The 20,172-nt window shown below is 38.9% G+C and overlaps 2 long non-coding RNA genes across 2 annotated transcripts; both read right to left on the minus strand.

Annotated features, from left to right (window-relative positions):
* Window positions 1-3,598: 3,598 nt before the first annotated feature.
* On the minus strand, window positions 3,599-5,373 carry LOC128126321 (uncharacterized). The gene is made up of 3 exons (XR_008224132.1): window positions 4,844-5,373; window positions 4,399-4,467; window positions 3,599-3,776 (listed from the first exon to the last, which is right to left on the minus strand). It is a non-coding gene; the product is annotated as an uncharacterized LOC128126321 (long non-coding RNA).
* Window positions 5,374-8,509: 3,136 nt separating this feature from the next.
* On the minus strand, window positions 8,510-10,278 carry LOC128126322 (uncharacterized). The gene is made up of 3 exons (XR_008224133.1): window positions 9,749-10,278; window positions 9,310-9,378; window positions 8,510-8,687 (listed from the first exon to the last, which is right to left on the minus strand). It is a non-coding gene; the product is annotated as an uncharacterized LOC128126322 (long non-coding RNA).
* Between the last annotated feature and the right edge of the window lie 9,894 nt (window positions 10,279-20,172).

The raw sequence follows: 20,172 nt of genomic DNA on the forward strand, positions 1-20,172 counted from the left end.
AACTATATTCATTCGAGACACGACCAACATGTGCTTGGTAGTGACTGTGGTATGCAGCATGCCTAAAACTTACCCACTACCCCAAACAACGAGCCGTCGTTTCAACGAATCATGAAATACTATGGGAGTATTTCTCGAGCCAATTCATTGTAGAAATCCTCATTCAAGCATTGTTCCTTGATCATTCCCTTAGCGATAATTTATCTTCTTTGATAACTCTTTCCTGCTTTATCGCTTAATAAAATTCTATATCTGTCTTAATGAGATATCCCCTGTTTCATATCTCTTGGTTCAATTCAGAGGACTTATGATCCTCTTTTTCCTGGCTATTCTAGATCAAGATGCCTCCTAGGAAAAGACCCAGCTCAAAGAATAACAACCCTCCGCCACCACCACCTCCTCCTCAATTTGATCCTGTCGTGTTCCAGACAGCCGTTGTTGCCGCAGTGGCAGCCGCCATGTCTTAAATAAACCCTGGTGGTTCAGGAGGTGGTCCCCAGCCCCAAAACCAGGAAGGTAGCCAGGGAAACCGGAAGGAGTGTTCCTATAAGGACTTTATGAATGCAAAACCCGCATTCTTCTATGGCACAAGGGCTGTCATTGCTCTAACGCGGTGGTTAGAGAAAATCGAATCTATCTTCGAGATCTGTGCCTGTTCAGAATCTAACAAGGTGAAATTCGCCGCCTCCACATTCACCGATAAAGCTCTAACTTGGTGGAACGGCCGAGTCAAATCCTTAACTTTACCTGTAGCAAATGACAGATTTGGGCGTTCTTTTTATCGATGTTCTTAGTTTAACATATTCTACGACTTTTGTTTAGAGCGCTAAGGCTAAATCTCTATATATCATAAATTTACTATTTACGCTTCCCGGCGCCGTGCCGGTTCCGACGCGAAACTTCGACGGGTCATAACTTCTTCGTTATAACTCGGATTTCAGCGTTCTTTATATGTACGGAAACCTTGTGACATATTCTACAAATTGGTTAAGATTATTTATTCTAAATAATCTTTTTGTCAAAAAGTCGTTTTCGACCCCTATTGCTTCTAAATTGACTAGCCCGGATCTGCGGGCGTTACAATTATCTCCCCCTTAGGATGATTACGTCCCGGAATCATCAACGAAACAGGGCTCGTATAATGACTCCATACGTCATCTTTTCATCCTAGTTAATAATTATATCTTCTATATTCCTTCAAGTCTATATCTTAGACTCATTGACTGTAAGCAGTACTCGATCGTGCATCTGCTCTCTACCTCGGGCTAGACTTCAAATTATGACCTATCATCATGTGATGCACATTTAGACTTAGGTCTCTTAGAGTTAAATTCTAAAATAGACTATGCCTTCCTTCATGTTCTAATGTGATATAATCACACTTTAACATGTAGCGTTTCTGGCTACCAACTTCTTTAACAACGAACGCGATACTTCTATTGATTGCTTTGATTTCAATCGTTTGGTTTAAGTCGGACGGTACATCAAACTTGGTTCTCTGAACCACGCAACATACTCATCGTAGTCAGACTCAATTCGGTATGACCACTAGGGTCGGAAATCAACAATCTTTTTAGTCATTATCGAAACGATGGTAATGACATACTTGAAAAAAAAAACAGAATCAGTTACTAGCTTCTTGGTAACCTTGTGACTTTCCCTGATCCAAGTGTGAGTCCTGTGCTTCCGGTAGTATAGGCCTCTACTACCATTCACACCTACTCATACTCGTCCCAAGTATTGTCCCGCAGTCTCTCCAAGTCACCATACACGAAAAAAAACAACTTAACACATCAGATAACAAAACAAAGGTTTCATATTATTTCTTGAAACGATTACATAGGTGTTCAAGTTCACCCTAGACTATGCCTCTAACAGGCTAAATCATATGATTCTATGGCTACATTATAACTCGATCCTTGGATGTCAAGCCGTCATTCCTGAAGCCTCGCATTGTCATCTGCTTCGTCTAGGATCATATGGAATGCTCTTGCCTTCGGTTTTGGCGGAATGTTTGGTTTTTCCGCCTCTTTCTTTTTCGGGCAATCCTTAGCAACATGCCCTTCTTCACGGCATTCATAACACACCCTTTTGCACTCGTTGGCGTAATGTCCGGTCTTCCCACACTTGTAGCAAGTCACTTCTTCGCTACATTTCCCAAAGTGATTCTTTTTGCACTTCTCGCACCATTTCACTTTGTTTCCTCCTCCGCTAGACTCCTTTGAACCAGACTTGATCTTCTTATTGGGCCTCGTAGATTCCTCAAACTTCCTCTTTTCGCCAACCTCAATCTTGTTGGCAGCTCTTCCCTTAATCATATCTTCCACAGACTTGGCAGCCCAGATAGCTGCCTCCAGAGTAGGAGCCTGACGCACTGGCACCGCGTACTCCCATGGAAGTCCCTTTGCGTACTTGTCAATTTTCGTCAGCTCATCCGGAACAAGACGCAAGGCAAACTCCATCTTTTCTGTGAAGTTGTTCGTGTATTCATCGATTGACATGCTTCCCTTCTTCAGGGTTAGAAACTGGTTCTCTAGCTCAAGCAGGTTTTGAGCTGAGCAGTACTTTCGTTTGAATTGCACCAAAAATTCTGCCCATGTCAGTTGCAGGGGCTCATTAGGGCTCAGAGTCTTCCCCAAGGTATTCCACCAACGTACAACACTTCCTCGAAACTGACGCACTGCAAATGTGGTCTGTAGCTTCCCTCTGCAACCGCATGTCATGAAGGCTAACTCCATCTCCGAGATCCAATCCATGACCCCGATCGGATCCTCCTTTCCAGTGAAAGTCGATGGCTTGCAAGTCAGAAAATCCTTGTACTTGCATCCATTCCTCTCGACTTTGTCATCTTGGTTGTTTTGTCGAACTATTGGTGGGTTGACTTGACCAACAGTCCCACTGTAGTTTCCTTCCTCAGTCTGCCCTTCGTTCAACTCGGGCTGTTCGATCTGAATAGTGGCTTCCTCACGATTTTGCTGGAGCAAACGTCTAGTTTCCTCCATTTGACGATCCAACATTGCCTGGATCATCGCTTGCACTCCGGCCATCGTTATTGGTCCGGCAGCGGCTTCCACAACTGGTATTTGCTCGATCACGGGGGGTTGGTGTCCGTTCCCATTTGCATTCACGTTTCCACTACGGGTTCTTGCCATCTTGATCTATACACCGAATAAGGTGAATCCAGATCTTTACTTAGGATTGACGGTTAAATCATCCTTATCACTCCGAAACGTTTATATGCTAGTTCTAATATCGTAGTCGTACGTTTAGAATCCTAAACACATAAGGTTTCCAGATCCGGTCGGCAACAGACCATAGATCCGAACAACTAACAGCATATCAGGCACAAGTATTTAGCACATAAAAGCATTTTAGGCACAATTCCTAAAATAAGCTAGTGCTCACACCTCACAATCATCGCTTAGCATTCTAAGTTTAAGTCTAGAAATAAATCCATATTCCTAGTTCGCTTAAACTAATGCTCTGATACCAACTGTGACATCCCCATTTTCACGGCCAGAAAAGACCGATTTTGTTTATGCTTTATAAAAATCAGAGTACTTCATTTTATAAAAATGTTGCGGAATTGGTTCCCAGAAAAACATGGTAAATACGTTATTAAAACATTTTCGATGAAACGTATTTATTTCATTTTAAAACGTTTGGGATGTCATCGTTAATACAGAAACATAAGCATAAACAGAACTTACAATTATTTACACTAGTGATCTACATCTCTTTAAATCTCTCAGTGTATTGTGACTTCATATCAACACCTGTGATAAAAATAAACTGAGTGGGTCAGGTTGGGAAACCTGGTGAGCACATAGGGTTTTCAACCCACAATAATATAATTATTATTTTTAAACATCAAACAATCAACCCAATTACCCATTCCCGTTATCCTCACATTACGTCCCTAAAACATCTAACACAAGGAACCTAGTCAAAGGACTATCATTGGGATGGAGTATATCTGGTGAGCACACAGTTCACACAGTTCGAATAAACACTCAGTTCGAATAAACACACAATTCGGTTAAACACAAAGTTCGAATAAACACCTACAGGTTGCGAGCCTGTTAGTGTTCCACTGGACTGTCCAGAATAGTCCGTGGTCGTCATCTATACTCCGCTAGATGACTAGATCATCAAGAACATCTATAACGAGGCATCTCATTATTTCATTTTATCACACAGCAACTAATACATCTACCCATGTTTTACCCAACACATTTTGTAGATATAAAATACATATACAGTTTAAATCATTGAAAACATGTATAAAACGTTCATCCAGCATAGATAGCAAGTATACAGATAATATACACACACAGCACGTAATTTATATAAAATACTTCATATCTATGTGTAATCTGAAAGTAACTATGCACTCACCTGAGAAGGTGGTGACTCGGTACTCGGACAGCGCTTCGTTTACTTTAAAATAATTTCCTTTGACGAAACCTAGTATTATCACCACTAGATTTTAGTCTAATATTACCGTGACTAATTATTAGTCTTATTATTATTATTATTATTATTATTATTATTATTATTATTATTATATAAGCGTTTAAACAATACTTTCCAACTACTATGTACAGACAGGGCCAGACATAAAACACCGGAGGGCAGGACCATTTTGGCGTATAGCACTTCTGAAATCCAACAACCCTATGCGGCCCTTTAAACCAGATTCCTCGTACCGCGAGTAGTTAAAAGATATTATAACGACACTTATATAAGTCATAATAATAGCCCAAATATTTATTATAAATTTATAATAACAATACTAATTTTAAATATAAACTATATTTAAAATAGGGTAAACATAACTTACTTTCAAGGGGATTTTAGCTAGGAGTCGGGCTCTGCAGGGGCAGAACTTCGTCGCTGAATCTTTCTAAGAAAGATTCGTGCAGCGCTTCAGCGCTCACCTTACTATACTAAAACTACAGAAAGAGAAGTCGAATCACGAGGGACCGAAATGCTCGGGGGATAAGGAGAGAAAGACTCTTGAATCAAGAGAATGGTGCAAGAAATATGAGAGCCCAAGGCTCTTATTTATACTAATTGAATTTTCAAAAACTACCCTCCATAATTACTTAATGACCTTTTAGTTATATAAACAACTAAACACCCCTCTATAATACTATTTTAAATGGATTTAATGATCTTTGTACTAAACTAATGTCGAAAGAACTCAACATTAGTTTTATAATAACCGCATCGTCGATACCTTTCTAATGATATATACATATGTATATATATGTGTACGTATACATGATTTATACTTTATTTTAATACGTAAATATACTACTATAATTTGTAACTCGCTCATACGAACTCCGTTTTTGACGTTATTTATATCCACGCGTAGGTGGAGACATACTCTACAACTTTCGTTTAGACTCCGTTGGTTAATTTTGACTTTATTTTTAAAGTTATATTTTTAACAGGCCAGGACAGGATTGGTCCGTTAAAATCTCATACCTTCTTTATTCGATGTCCATTTTCGTCTGTATTTTTATCCTTACGCTACTAATAACGAGATCTTCGATTCTTGTTTAGGTTGTGTCGGCTAAAAATCAATCGATCTAAAATTCGAATTTCGGGCTGTACACCGCTAATCCGAAACTTCGAAAAATCATAACTTCTTCATACGAAGTCAGATTTGGGCGTTCTTTTTATCGATGTTCTTAGTTTAACATATTCTACGACTTTTGTTTAGAGCGCTAAGGCTAAATCTCTATATATCATAAATTTACTATTTACGCTTCCCGACGTCGTGCCGGTTCCGACGCGAAACTTCGACGGGTCATAACTTCTTCGTTATAACTCGGATTTCAGCGTTCTTTATATGTACGGAAACCTTGTGACATATTCTACAAATTGGTTAAGATTATTTATTCTAAATAATCTTTTTGTCAAAAAGTCGTTTTCGACCCCTATTGCCTCTAAATTGACTAGCCCGGATCTGCGGGCGTTACAATTATCTCCCCCTTAGGATGATTACGTCCCGGAATCATCAACGAAACAGGGCTCGTATAATGACTCCATACGTCATCTTTTCATCCTAGTTAATAATTATATCTTCTATATTCCTTCAAGTCTATATCTTAGACTCATTGACTGTAAGCAGTACTCGATCGTGCATCTGCTCTCTACCTCGGGCTAGACTTCAAATTATGACCTATCATCATGTGATGCACATTTAGACTTAGGTCTCTTAGAGTTAAATTCTAAAATAGACTATGCCTTCCTTCATGTTCTAATGTGATATAATCACACTTTAACATGTAGCGTTTCTGGCTACCAACTTCTTTAACAACGAACGCGATACTTCTATTGATTGCTTTGATTTCAATCGTTTGGTTTAAGTCGGACGGTACATCAAACTTGGTTCTCTGAACCACGCAACATACTCATCGTAGTCAGACTCAATTCGGTATGACCACTAGGGTCGGAAATCAACAATCTTTTTAGTCATTATCGAAACGATGGTAATGACATACTTGAAAAAAAAACAGAATCAGTTACTAGCTTCTTGGTAACCTTGTGACTTTCCCTGATCCAAGTGTGAGTCCTGTGCTTCCGGTAGTATAGGCCTCTACTACCATTCACACCTACTCATACTCGTCCCAAGTATTGTCCCGCAGTCTCTCCAAGTCACCATACACGAAAAAAAACAACTTAACACATCAGATAACAAAACAAAGGTTTCATATTATTTCTTGAAACGATTACATAGGTGTTCAAGTTCACCCTAGACTATGCCTCTAACAGGCTAAATCATATGATTCTATGGCTACATTATAACTCGATCCTTGGATGTCAAGCCGTCATTCCTGAAGCCTCGCATTGTCATCTGCTTCGTCTAGGATCATATGGAATGCTCTTGCCTTCGGTTTTGGCGGAATGTTTGGTTTTTCCGCCTCTTTCTTTTTCGGGCAATCCTTAGCAACATGCCCTTCTTCACGGCATTCATAACACACCCTTTTGCACTCGTTGGCGTAATGTCCGGTCTTCCCACACTTGTAGCAAGTCACTTCTTCGCTACATTTCCCAAAGTGATTCTTTTTGCACTTCTCGCACCATTTCACTTTGTTTCCTCCTCCGCTAGACTCCTTTGAACCAGACTTGATCTTCTTATTGGGCCTCGTAGATTCCTCAAACTTCCTCTTTTCGCCAACCTCAATCTTGTTGGCAGCTCTTCCCTTAATCATATCTTCCACAGACTTGGCAGCCCAGATAGCTGCCTCCAGAGTAGGAGCCTGACGCACTGGCACCGCGTACTCCCATGGAAGTCCCTTTGCGTACTTGTCAATTTTCGTCAGCTCATCCGGAACAAGACGCAAGGCAAACTCCATCTTTTCTGTGAAGTTGTTCGTGTATTCATCGATTGACATGCTTCCCTTCTTCAGGGTTAGAAACTGGTTCTCTAGCTCAAGCAGGTTTTGAGCTGAGCAGTACTTTCGTTTGAATTGCACCAAAAATTCTGCCCATGTCAGTTGCAGGGGCTCATTAGGGCTCAGAGTCTTCCCCAAGGTATTCCACCAACGTACAACACTTCCTCGAAACTGACGCACTGCAAATGTGGTCTGTAGCTTCCCTCTGCAACCGCATGTCATGAAGGCTAACTCCATCTCCGAGATCCAATCCATGACCCCGATCGGATCCTCCTTTCCAGTGAAAGTCGATGGCTTGCAAGTCAGAAAATCCTTGTACTTGCATCCATTCCTCTCGACTTTGTCATCTTGGTTGTTTTGTCGAACTATTGGTGGGTTGACTTGACCAACAGTCCCACTGTAGTTTCCTTCCTCAGTCTGCCCTTCGTTCAACTCGGGCTGTTCGATCTGAATAGTGGCTTCCTCACGATTTTGCTGGAGCAAACGTCTAGTTTCCTCCATTTGACGATCCAACATTGCCTGGATCATCGCTTGCACTCCGGCCATCGTTATTGGTCCGGCAGCGGCTTCCACAACTGGTATTTGCTCGATCACGGGGGGTTGGTGTCCGTTCCCATTTGCATTCACGTTTCCACTACGGGTTCTTGCCATCTTGATCTATACACCGAATAAGGTGAATCCAGATCTTTACTTAGGATTGACGGTTAAATCATCCTTATCACTCCGAAACGTTTATATGCTAGTTCTAATATCGTAGTCGTACGTTTAGAATCCTAAACACATAAGGTTTCCAGATCCGGTCGGCAACAGACCATAGATCCGAACAACTAACAGCATATCAGGCACAAGTATTTAGCACATAAAAGCATTTTAGGCACAATTCCTAAAATAAGCTAGTGCTCACACCTCACAATCATCGCTTAGCATTCTAAGTTTAAGTCTAGAAATAAATCCATATTCCTAGTTCGCTTAAACTAATGCTCTGATACCAACTGTGACATCCCCATTTTCACGGCCAGAAAAGACCGATTTTGTTTATGCTTTATAAAAATCAGAGTACTTCATTTTATAAAAATGTTGCGGAATTGGTTCCCAGAAAAACATGGTAAATACGTTATTAAAACATTTTCGATGAAACGTATTTATTTCATTTTAAAACGTTTGGGATGTCATCGTTAATACAGAAACATAAGCATAAACAGAACTTACAATTATTTACACTAGTGATCTACATCTCTTTAAATCTCTCAGTGTATTGTGACTTCATATCAACACCTGTGATAAAAATAAACTGAGTGGGTCAGGTTGGGAAACCTGGTGAGCACATAGGGTTTTCAACCCACAATAATATAATTATTATTTTTAAACATCAAACAATCAACCCAATTACCCATTCCCGTTATCCTCACATTACGTCCCTAAAACATCTAACACAAGGAACCTAGTCAAAGGACTATCATTGGGATGGAGTATATCTGGTGAGCACACAGTTCACACAGTTCGAATAAACACTCAGTTCGAATAAACACACAATTCGGTTAAACACAAAGTTCGAATAAACACCTACAGGTTGCGAGCCTGTTAGTGTTCCACTGGACTGTCCAGAATAGTCCGTGGTCGTCATCTATACTCCGCTAGATGACTAGATCATCAAGAACATCTATAACGAGGCATCTCATTATTTCATTTTATCACACAGCAACTAATACATCTACCCATGTTTTACCCAACACATTTTGTAGATATAAAATACATATACAGTTTAAATCATTGAAAACATGTATAAAACGTTCATCCAGCATAGATAGCAAGTATACAGATAATATACACACACAGCACGTAATTTATATAAAATACTTCATATCTATGTGTAATCTGAAAGTAACTATGCACTCACCTGAGAAGGTGGTGACTCGGTACTCGGACAGCGCTTCGTTTACTTTAAAATAATTTCCTTTGACGAAACCTAGTATTATCACCACTAGATTTTAGTCTAATATTACCGTGACTAATTATTAGTCTTATTATTATTATTATTATTATTATTATTATTATTATTATATAAGCGTTTAAACAATACTTTCCAACTACTATGTACAGACAGGGCCAGACATAAAACACCGGAGGGCAGGACCATTTTGGCGTATAGCACTTCTGAAATCCAACAACCCTATGCGGCCCTTTAAACCAGATTCCCCGTACCGCGAGTAGTTAAAAGATATTATAACGACACTTATATAAGTCATAATAATAGCCCAAATATTTATTATAAATTTATAATAACAATACTAATTTTAAATATAAACTATATTTAAAATAGGGTAAACATAACTTACTTTCAAGGGGATTTTAGCTAGGAGTCGGGCTCTGCAGGGGCAGAACTTCGTCGCTGAATCTTTCTAAGAAAGATTCGTGCAGCGCTTCAGCGCTCACCTTACTATACTAAAACTACAGAAAGAGAAGTCGAATCACGAGGGACCGAAATGCTCGGGGGATAAGGAGAGAAAGACTCTTGAATCAAGAGAATGGTGCAAGAAATATGAGAGCCCAAGGCTCTTATTTATACTAATTGAATTTTCAAAAACTACCCTCCATAATTACTTAATGACCTTTTAGTTATATAAACAACTAAACACCCCTCTATAATACTATTTTAAATGGATTTAATGATCTTTGTACTAAACTAATGTCGAAAGAACTCAACATTAGTTTTATAATAACCGCATCGTCGATACCTTTCTAATGATATATACATATGTATATATATGTGTACGTATACATGATTTATACTTTATTTTAATACGTAAATATACTACTATAATTTGTAACTCGCTCATACGAACTCCGTTTTTGACGTTATTTATATCCACGCGTAGGTGGAGACATACTCTACAACTTTCGTTTAGACTCCGTTGGTTAATTTTGACTTTATTTTTAAAGTTATATTTTTAACAGGCCAGGACAGGATTGGTCCGTTAAAATCTCATACCTTCTTTATTCGATGTCCATTTTCGTCTGTATTTTTATCCTTACGCTACTAATAACGAGATCTTCGATTCTTGTTTAGGTTGTGTCGGCTAAAAATCAATCGATCTAAAATTCGAATTTCGGACTGTACACCGCTAATCCGAAACTTCGAAAAATCATAACTTCTTCATACGAAGTCAGATTTGGGCGTTCTTTTTATCGATGTTCTTAGTTTAACATATTCTACGACTTTTGTTTAGAGCGCTAAGGCTAAATCTCTATATATCATAAATTTACTATTTACGCTTCCCGACGTCGTGCCGGTTCCGACGCGAAACTTCGACGGGTCATAACTTCTTCGTTATAACTCGGATTTCAGCGTTCTTTATATGTACGGAAACCTTGTGACATATTCTACAAATTGGTTAAGATTATTTATTCTAAATAATCTTTTTGTCAAAAAGTCGTTTTCGACCCCTATTGCCTCTAAATTGACTAGCCCGGATCTGCGGGCGTTACAGTCACTAGGGTTGTGAACTCTCTTGGGAGTAAACTCCATATCCAAGCTATATGTGTCCATAGATGTCACCCGGGTCCCTCCAAACACTTGTATTGAAGTGTTTTCGCCACTAGAAGTGTATATCCTCGACTAATTAGTAGTTCAAATTCTAATTAGATACAAATGTGTATCTTTTCAAATTACATAGGAATCTTGTGCATTGCAAGCCCCAGACTGACGTTTAGGATCCAAACTGACGCGTTCCTCAACCGGTGAGTTCATACCCCTACCCTTTTTCCATGTTTTTCAAATGTTTTCAGGGGGAATACAAGCAAAAGTAAAAGGAAATCTTGTACTTAAACTTATTATTTTCAGTTCAAATGTTTCATATATTGTATGCTTTTATTATCAAAAATCGTATTAACCAATGGTTCAAATTGCAGAGTAAACTTTCAGACTATATGTGGATTCCTTTATAAAGTTCTTATAATCTATATTACATATTATAATTTGCAAAGGAATCATACTAATCATAAACTAAGATTTATACTAATAAAATACGTCTTAGAATAGTAACAGAACGAATACGAAAGTACAACTAGGAACAGTACGAATACGAAAGTACAGTTAGGACAGTATGAATACGAATGCGAATACGAATACGAATACGAATAGAAATAGGTATATGAATATGAATACGAATACGAATACGAATACGAATAGGAATACGAATACAAATTCGAATACGAATATGAATAGGAATACGAATACAAATACGAATACGAATTCGAAAGTACGCCTCTAGACATCGACTGAGTTTCGAAAACATATGCCTTTGGATGTCGGCAGAGTTTCGAAGATACGTCTAATGTACTCTTTTGGAAATCACCAGAACATCGAATATACAGTTAATGTATGTTTCTGAGTGTATCCAAATATTCGAAAATACAACTAAGTAGAGTAGATAATCGACATTCGAGTGTAGGATAACTAAGATATCAGAATACCTAACTAATACTATAAGTATGGTAGATAGTAGTACATCGAAATCCGAACTAAGAACTAACCGCAACGTTTAGGAAAATATGGGATTTTCCTGGGATAACATAACAACTCGTAAACGAATGGTGTAACGAATGGAAAACCAAACTGTTTTTATATAAGAAAATATGGGATTTTCCTGGGATAACATATCTACTCATAAACGAATCCTGTAACGAATAATAACGAAACTGTTTTTATATAAGAAAATATGGGATTTTCTTAAATAACGTCTTTTTCAGAAAACCAAAAGGGAACTCATTCTTTTCAAAACTAAACCGCTTATGAACTCACCAGCTTTATGCTGATTTTCAAACTGCTTGTATTCTCAGGTCAACATTAGACAGGTACACCGCCATCTTTTGGAGAAGACGGAGCGTTTTGAAGACTCGTCTTAACTTTTGTTCATATGATATATATGTATGACACTTGTAAAACTTTGATTTCAAACAAATGTAATAACTCTATGTAATGTATTGTTTTGTGTTTACTATGCTTACTATGTATATTGGTTGCGATATACATGATGTCCTCCGCCACGGAACGTTTCCGCCTTAGGTTTCGGGGTGTGACAGATTGGTATCAGAGCCAGGTTTATAGTGAACTAGTATACCAAACTTTACATGGTATAAGACTATAAACACTAAGGGGCCTAAGTGCTCTGAACTAAAAGTATACCTTAAAGTACAAGTATTTTCAAAAGTATACAAGTATACCTAACCGTCGAAATTCGTAACTACAAGTAGAACAAAACATAAGTAAATGGGTGTTGTACGCTGCGGTTAAACCTGGGCAGTTATGTAGTCGTGTCTAGGATCAATATAGCCTGGCCAACTATATTCATTCGAGACACGACCAACATGTGCTTGGTAGTGACTGTGGTATGCAGCATGCCTAAAACTTACCCAATACCCCAAACAACGAGCCGTCGTTTCAACGAATCATGAAATACTATGGGAGTATTTCTCGAGCCAATTCATTGTAGAAATCCTCATTCAAGCATTGTTCCTTGATCATTCCCTTAGCGATAATTTATCTTCTTTGATAACTCTTTCCTGCTTTATCGCTTAATAAAATTCTATATCTGTCTTAATGAGATATCCCCTGTTTCATATCTCTTGGTTCAATTCAGAGGACTTATGATCCTCTTTTTCCTGGCTATTCTAGATCAAGATGCCTCCTAGGAAAAGACCCAGCTCAAAGAATAACAACCCTCCGCCACCACCACCTCCTCCTCAATTTGATCCTGTCGTGTTCCAGACAGCCGTTGTTGCCGCAGTGGCAGCCGCCATGTCTTAAATAAACCCCGGTGGTTCAGGAGGTGGTCCCCAGCCCCAAAACCAGGAAGGTAGCCAGGGACACCGGAAGGAGTGTTCCTATAAGGACTTTATGAATGCAAAACCCACATTCTTCTATGGCACAAGGGCTGTCATTGCTCTAACTCGGTGGTTAGAGAATATCGAATCTATCTTCGAGATCTGTGCCTGTTCAGAATCTAACAAGGTGAAATTCGCCGCCTGCACATTCACCGATAAAGCTCTAACTTGGTGGAACGGCCGAGTCAAATCCTTAACTTTACCTGTAGCAAATGCTATGGGTTGGGAAGTTATGAAGGAACTTCTGTTCGCAGAATACTGCCCTCGGGGTGAAATACAGAAGCTGGATCATGAACTCTGGAACCTGAAGATGAAGGGTTCCGATATCGTCGTCTACACATCCAGATTCGATGACCTGGCATTACTCTGTCCGGGAATGGTTACCCCGGAGAGTAAGAAGGTTGAGAGGTTCATCTGGGGATTGACCCAGCCAACCAAAGGGAACGTTTTAGCTACAAAGCCGGATACCTATGACAGCGCCAAATGCCTAGCGCAAACCTTGATCGACCATAGCGATGACCCAGAGGAAACAGCCACCACTCCTGAGCTGACAGAGAAGAGTGGTGAGAAAAGAAAGTTTTGGAAGAAGAAGAAGAAGAGTCAGTCTTTCCTGGAGTCCTCAAAGAAACAATAGATAGTGGCAGTCCACGCTGCCACTACCCCTGCTGCTGTTTCTATTATCGATTCCTCAGCCCAAGCACCTATCACCGGATATGCTGGTATTCTCCCATGGTGTAACCGATCCGGTTTCCACCACCGCATTCCCGGTCCCTGTCATGAGAAATTTTGCCAAAAACTGTGGCCAAGAGGGTCACCTCGCGCGAAGCTGCAGAGCACCAACCCAATCAACCAGTCAAGCTTCTGGAGCGGGTATCGATCAGTCCTGCTACAGTTGTGGGGAAGTCGGACATTACAAGCGAAACTGCCCTAAGGTAGCAACATCTGGCAACACCGGGCGAGTCCTAGCTATAGGACAAAATGAGGCAGCCACCGACCCCACCGTTGCCACAAGTATATTCCTCCTCGATGAATCTTATGCATGTAATCCTTTTCGATTCTTTCACTGAAAGAAAATATGCTAACTATCCATTCAGACACCTTTCTAAACTTAATCCTTCGTTAGTAACCGAAACGTGTACCGTCAAGATGGCTAACCAGTGAGAAAGAGAATGCTAACGTCATACCCATAGGTTGTATCCTTAATTCGGACGATTATTCTTTTCATTCGATCAAATGGCAAACTTTTCATGAAATGCTTTGATGCTATCATTAGCATGTAATGACCGGGTCTCATTCATATTGTTATTCTTGGTTTCGAAAAGGCCGTCCGTATAAATCTTTCCTCTGACCCAATTCTCATGATCTTTGGCAACAAACCTAAATCCAACCTTCGCATCATTTCGTGCATCAAAGCTTAAAAAGTTTCCCTGAAAGGAGTGCCATGCATTCCTTGTCCGTGTGATTATCGGGAAACGGGAAGTCTGCAACTCTTTCCCTGATGTCTTTCCCGAAGATTTCCCAAGAAATTCCTTCCGAACGTCTAATCGAGTATCGCATCGACCTAATCCCTGGAACTACCTCGTAACCAAACCTCCGTGAGGATGATGTGTCCAAGACAGTGGTCAGGACTCGATATGGTCACTACGAGTTAGTATTGATGCCCTTCGGTCAAACCACTTTCCCTGGTCATGTAGTAAGCAAAGCAGTTATACCCGTAGTCCCTTCCAAAAATCAAGGCGATAGAGACTTAGTCGACACCGAAGATACCCATAGAAACCTGTCAATTCTTGGGTCCCGCCGGTTATTATCGCAAACCTACCTAGAAATTTCTTTCAGAATCATCAAAACCTTAGCTACTTGATGTGCACGAAAGTACCCACTAATTTTAATATTTATAACCTAACAAACTTAAACTAACTATGCACTTATAGGCAGTATACCTAGTCAGATTACAGTATAGCTTGGGTAAGTCGGGTGTCGATCACAGGGAACGGTGTTACTAATTAATTTACTTACTATTAAATTAACCTAATTATTAACAAGTTTAAAAGGGGTTTTATCTGATTTTACAAGATCAGACGAACTTAAATCAAATTCAATAAGTAAAAACACACTCTTGTCTAGTTTGAATCCACTTCTTCCTTATGGCTAGCTAATGATTATGGGTTATCAAGTTGGTTTTAATTGTATTAGTAATTTAGTTCTAACTTTACCAATAATTAACTAATTCATGTCAAACCATGTACGTTCACACACAATTAAACACAGAACTAATTATGAATGTAAATATGCTATGTAAGATTTGTTATATAAACGCAATTATAGTCACAATACACGTTCTCTAGCACAGCTAAGCTTATTTACTCTAATTACTAACTAAGATTGGTCAATCCTAGCTCTAACAATTCAATGTTCACTAAATAATCAGGTAAACAAGTTCATGTAGTTAATGGTCACTAAGCTACACAGAACATGCAATCAAGCAATTAGATAAACAAACATAAGCATGCTAGGTTATACAAATCAAACACAAGCAATTTTAACAACTAAATAAATCCATAAAAATTGAGCTATTCATAAGTTGGAAGCTTCATCTATCTAAACAAGAGTAGCTAGATTCAGCTGCTCATCATAGCAACTAACAAACTAACACAAATTGAAGTGATAGAAAACATGTTCCTAATTAACTAAAATATGGACCTTTACTCTTTTTGGTGTTGAAAACCCTTTTCCAAAACCTTTCTTCCGCTCTAAATCGCCTTCTGGAACTCCTTTCTTCAGCCAAAAAGTCCTCCTCTTCGTAATGATCAAGAATGCTTAAATAGCTTCCAAAATCTCGCGCCACGTCGTGGCTATCCAGGCCACGTCGTGGGCTCCAAGTTATCCTTACCGGGCAAGGATAACTCCATAGCGTGATCTTTATCTTCTAGAATTATCATGCCACGTCGTGGGTTTAGTAATTTTCGTGGATTTATTCATCTCTTGTGTTCCAAGTCTCCCATGTTCTACATATTGTCACTTTTGGTCCCTCTCTTCGAAAATACTTTTAATTGACTGAAAATAACAATTTAAAGTCATAAGTACCATTATTCTAAACATATTATCAACTTGTTAATAAAAATGTACTTAAATATTGCCTAAAAATAGGTATAAATATGGCAATATCACTACTCTACCACATGAAGATATACCCTCTTGTTGGAGCTTATGTCCTGTTGAAGGTCTTATCCCAGAATGGCATGATATGCTTTGGGAAGTGCGGAAAACTGCACCCGTGATACATCGGATTTTTCGAAATCCCCTTCAAAATCGGAACCGTTAACTACAAACTTCGACTATCTCAAGGACTTAGTAATATCCATCATGTCTTCCACGTCTCGAATCTTTAGAAGCGCCTGCCCAACGAAACCCTAGTAATCCATTTGATGATACCGAAATCAACGAAAGACTGAACCCCCATGGAAGAACAAATTGAGATCATGGATCGAGAGATCAAACGTACGAAACAAATCCGCATCCCGATAGTGAGGGTTCGCTGGAATGTCAAGTGGAGACCCGATTCCACTTGGGAGCGTGAAGACCCGAAGCAGTAGATTCATCCATACCTCTTTTCAATTCATGATATATATATATATCTTAATCTTTGACTTTCAGGACGAAATTCCCTCTAACGGGGGGATAATGTGACAACCTGAAGTTGTTCCATCGCTGTAACCCGTTCCGCCCGTAAAACCCGTCTTTAGCAATTCGTTCTGATTTCGTTTTTGGGCTAAGTTATTTAAATTTATATGTTTATTATAATCTCATGAGTATCCAAAATCCCTAGAAACTCATGTAACGACCCAAATTATTAATTTGAAATTTTTTAAACTTGGTCCCGCCGCGTTACGACAACTTAATCGGGTGCGACCAAAATCCCCGTTTAACGTCGGTATCGGGTAGAATTCCACCGTGTCACAAACCCGAACCATATATAAAGTTGATTAAGCCTCATTTAAAGCTTTTACACACTCTCTCTCTAACCTCTCTCCTCAAATCCAAACTCTAAGTCCAAAATCATCAAATTAAGGCTCCAAATCATCAAGGTAACCACCCTAACCCTTAGATTAGCATCTTTAACCTTCAATTTCGTGTTCAAATCATGATTTATGACCATAAACATGTGTTTACGGCCCTGGAACATTCTTAGGCCTTGAACACATCTAAGTGGGGTTTTTAAGCCTTAAAACCCTTCCAAAACACCTTTGGAGCTTAGATATGGCTTATAGACTTAATGGAATGGACTTAGAATACCTTAAACTTGTTATTAGAGGAGTAAACATGAGTTTACTGCCCAAGAACATGCTTGGGCCGTATACATCCATTCATGGGTAGTAAACTCCTTCTAAGGTGTTAAATTGCCACTTACACACCTCCTAAGCCTTGAACTAAAATCTAGAAGCAACCACAAACGAATTAGAAGCCTTAAACTTGATGAAAACAACTCCCTTAGGAGTTCACGGCCATAAACCCCCCAAGAATGGGTTCCTGGGCCGTAAACTCCTATAAATGGGTTAAATGGTGCCCTAAATTCACCCCTTGGCTTGTAAAATGACTTGAAACCATATGTGATTGACTTAGGACCACCAAAACACATTTTGAATGGGTACATAAGAGCTTACGGACGTAAACTCCTCAAATGGTCCTTAAAATGCCCAAACTACATTCCAATGCCTTAAAACCAAACCTAGAATTAACCCTCAAATGAGATAAGGCCATTTAACATTCTAGAACACCCCACCATGAGTTTACGGCCGTAAACTCATGGGGAGTGGGTCACTAGGGCTGTGAACTCTCTTGGGAGTTTACTCTTGAAGAGTAAACTCCATATCCAAGCTATATGTGTCCATAGATGTCACCCGGGTCCCTCCAAACACTTGTATTGAAGTGTTTTCGCCACTAGAAGTGTATATCCTCGACTAATTAGTAGTTCAAATCCTAATTAGATACAAATGTGTATCTTTTCAAATTACATAGGAATCTTGTGCATTGCAAGCCCCAGACTGACGTTTAGGATCCAAACTGACGCGTTCCTCAACCGGTGAGTTCATACCCCTACCCTTTTTCCATGTTTTTCAAATGTTTTCAGGGGGAATACAAGCAAAAGTAAAAGGAAATCTTGTACTTAAACTTATTATTTTCAGTTCAAATGTTTCATATATTGTATGCTTTTATTATCAAAAATCGTATTAACCAATGGTTCGAATTGCAGAGTAAACTTTCAGACTATATGTGGATTCCTTTATAAAGTTCTTATAATCTATATTACATATTATAATTTGCAAAGGAATCATACTAATCATAAACTAAGATTTATACTAATAAAATACGTCTTAGAATAGTAACAGAACGAATACGAAAGTACAACTAGGAACAGTACGAATACGAAAGTACAGTTAGGACAGTACGAATACGAATGCAAATACGAATACGAATGTGAATACGAATACGAATACGAATAGAAATAGGTATATGAATATGAATACGAATACGAATAGGAATAGGAATAGGAATACAAATACAAATTCGAATACGAATATGAATAGGAATAGGAATATGAATACGAATACGAATACGAATTCGAAAGTACGCCTCTAGACATCGACTGAGTTTCGAAAACATACGCCTTTGGATGTCGGCAGAGTTTCGAAGATACGTCTAATATACTCTTTTGGAAATCACCAGAACATCGAATATATAGTTAATGTACGTTTCTGAGTGTATCCAAATATTCGAAAATACAACTAAGTAGAGTAGATAATCGACATTCGAGTGTAGGATAACTAAGATATCAGAATACCTAACTAATACTATAAGTATGGTAGATACTAGTACATCGAAATCCGAACTAAGAACTAACCGCAACGTTTAGGAAAGTATGGGGTTTTCCTGGGATAACATAACAACTCGTAAACGAATGGTGTAACGAATGGAAAACTAAACTGTTTTTATATAAGAAAATATGGGATTTTCCTAGGATAACATATCTACTCATAAACGAATCCTATAACGAATAATAACGAAACTGTTTTTATATAAGAAAATATGGGATTTTCTTAAATAACGTCTTTTTCAGAAAACCAAAAGGGAACTCATTCTTTTCAAAACTAAACCGCTTGTGAACTCACCAGCTTTATGTTGATTTTCAAACTGCTTGTATTCTTAGGTCAGCATTAGACAGGTACACCGCCATCTTTTGGAGAAGACGGAGCGTTTTGAAGACTCGTCTTAACTTTTGTTCATATGATATATATGTATGACACTTGTAACACTTTGATTTCAAACAAATGTAATAACTCTATGTAATGTATTGTTTTGTGTTTACTATGCTTACTATGTACATTGGTTGCGATATACATGATGTCCTCTGCCCCAGAACGTTTCCGCCTTAGGTTTCGGGGTGTGACATACTTGGGCCCAATAACTAACTAAGGGACTTGCTATGTTTAGGGAGAGGAGTCTAGAGCCATCCGAGGAATACGATTTTGGCACACACAGTTCCTGTATGAGTGGGTCAAAGGCACCAATGTTGGCCCACTAGTAACTGTTTATAGTAGAGATGATTGTCTTTATGATAATTGTCGAAGGCACCAACACCCAGATATGCTCGGAAATGTATTTGTTATATGGTATGTGGTATGATGGGGGAACTCACTAAGCTTTGTGCTTACGGTTTTCAGTTTTGGTTTCTGGTACCTCTTCTTCGAAGGAAAGGAGTCGGCATGATTGCAGCGCATCACACCATGGTTTCCGCACATGAGATCTTTGGGAGTTATACTCTGATGTTTTTTTTACTATGACATGTTTTGATTAGTGACATATTTGTTTTGACATGGGA

The sequence above is a fragment of the Lactuca sativa genome, chromosome 5 (genome assembly GCF_002870075.4).
Source record: "Lactuca sativa cultivar Salinas chromosome 5, Lsat_Salinas_v11, whole genome shotgun sequence".
Lineage (NCBI taxonomy): Eukaryota > Viridiplantae > Streptophyta > Magnoliopsida > Asterales > Asteraceae > Lactuca > Lactuca sativa.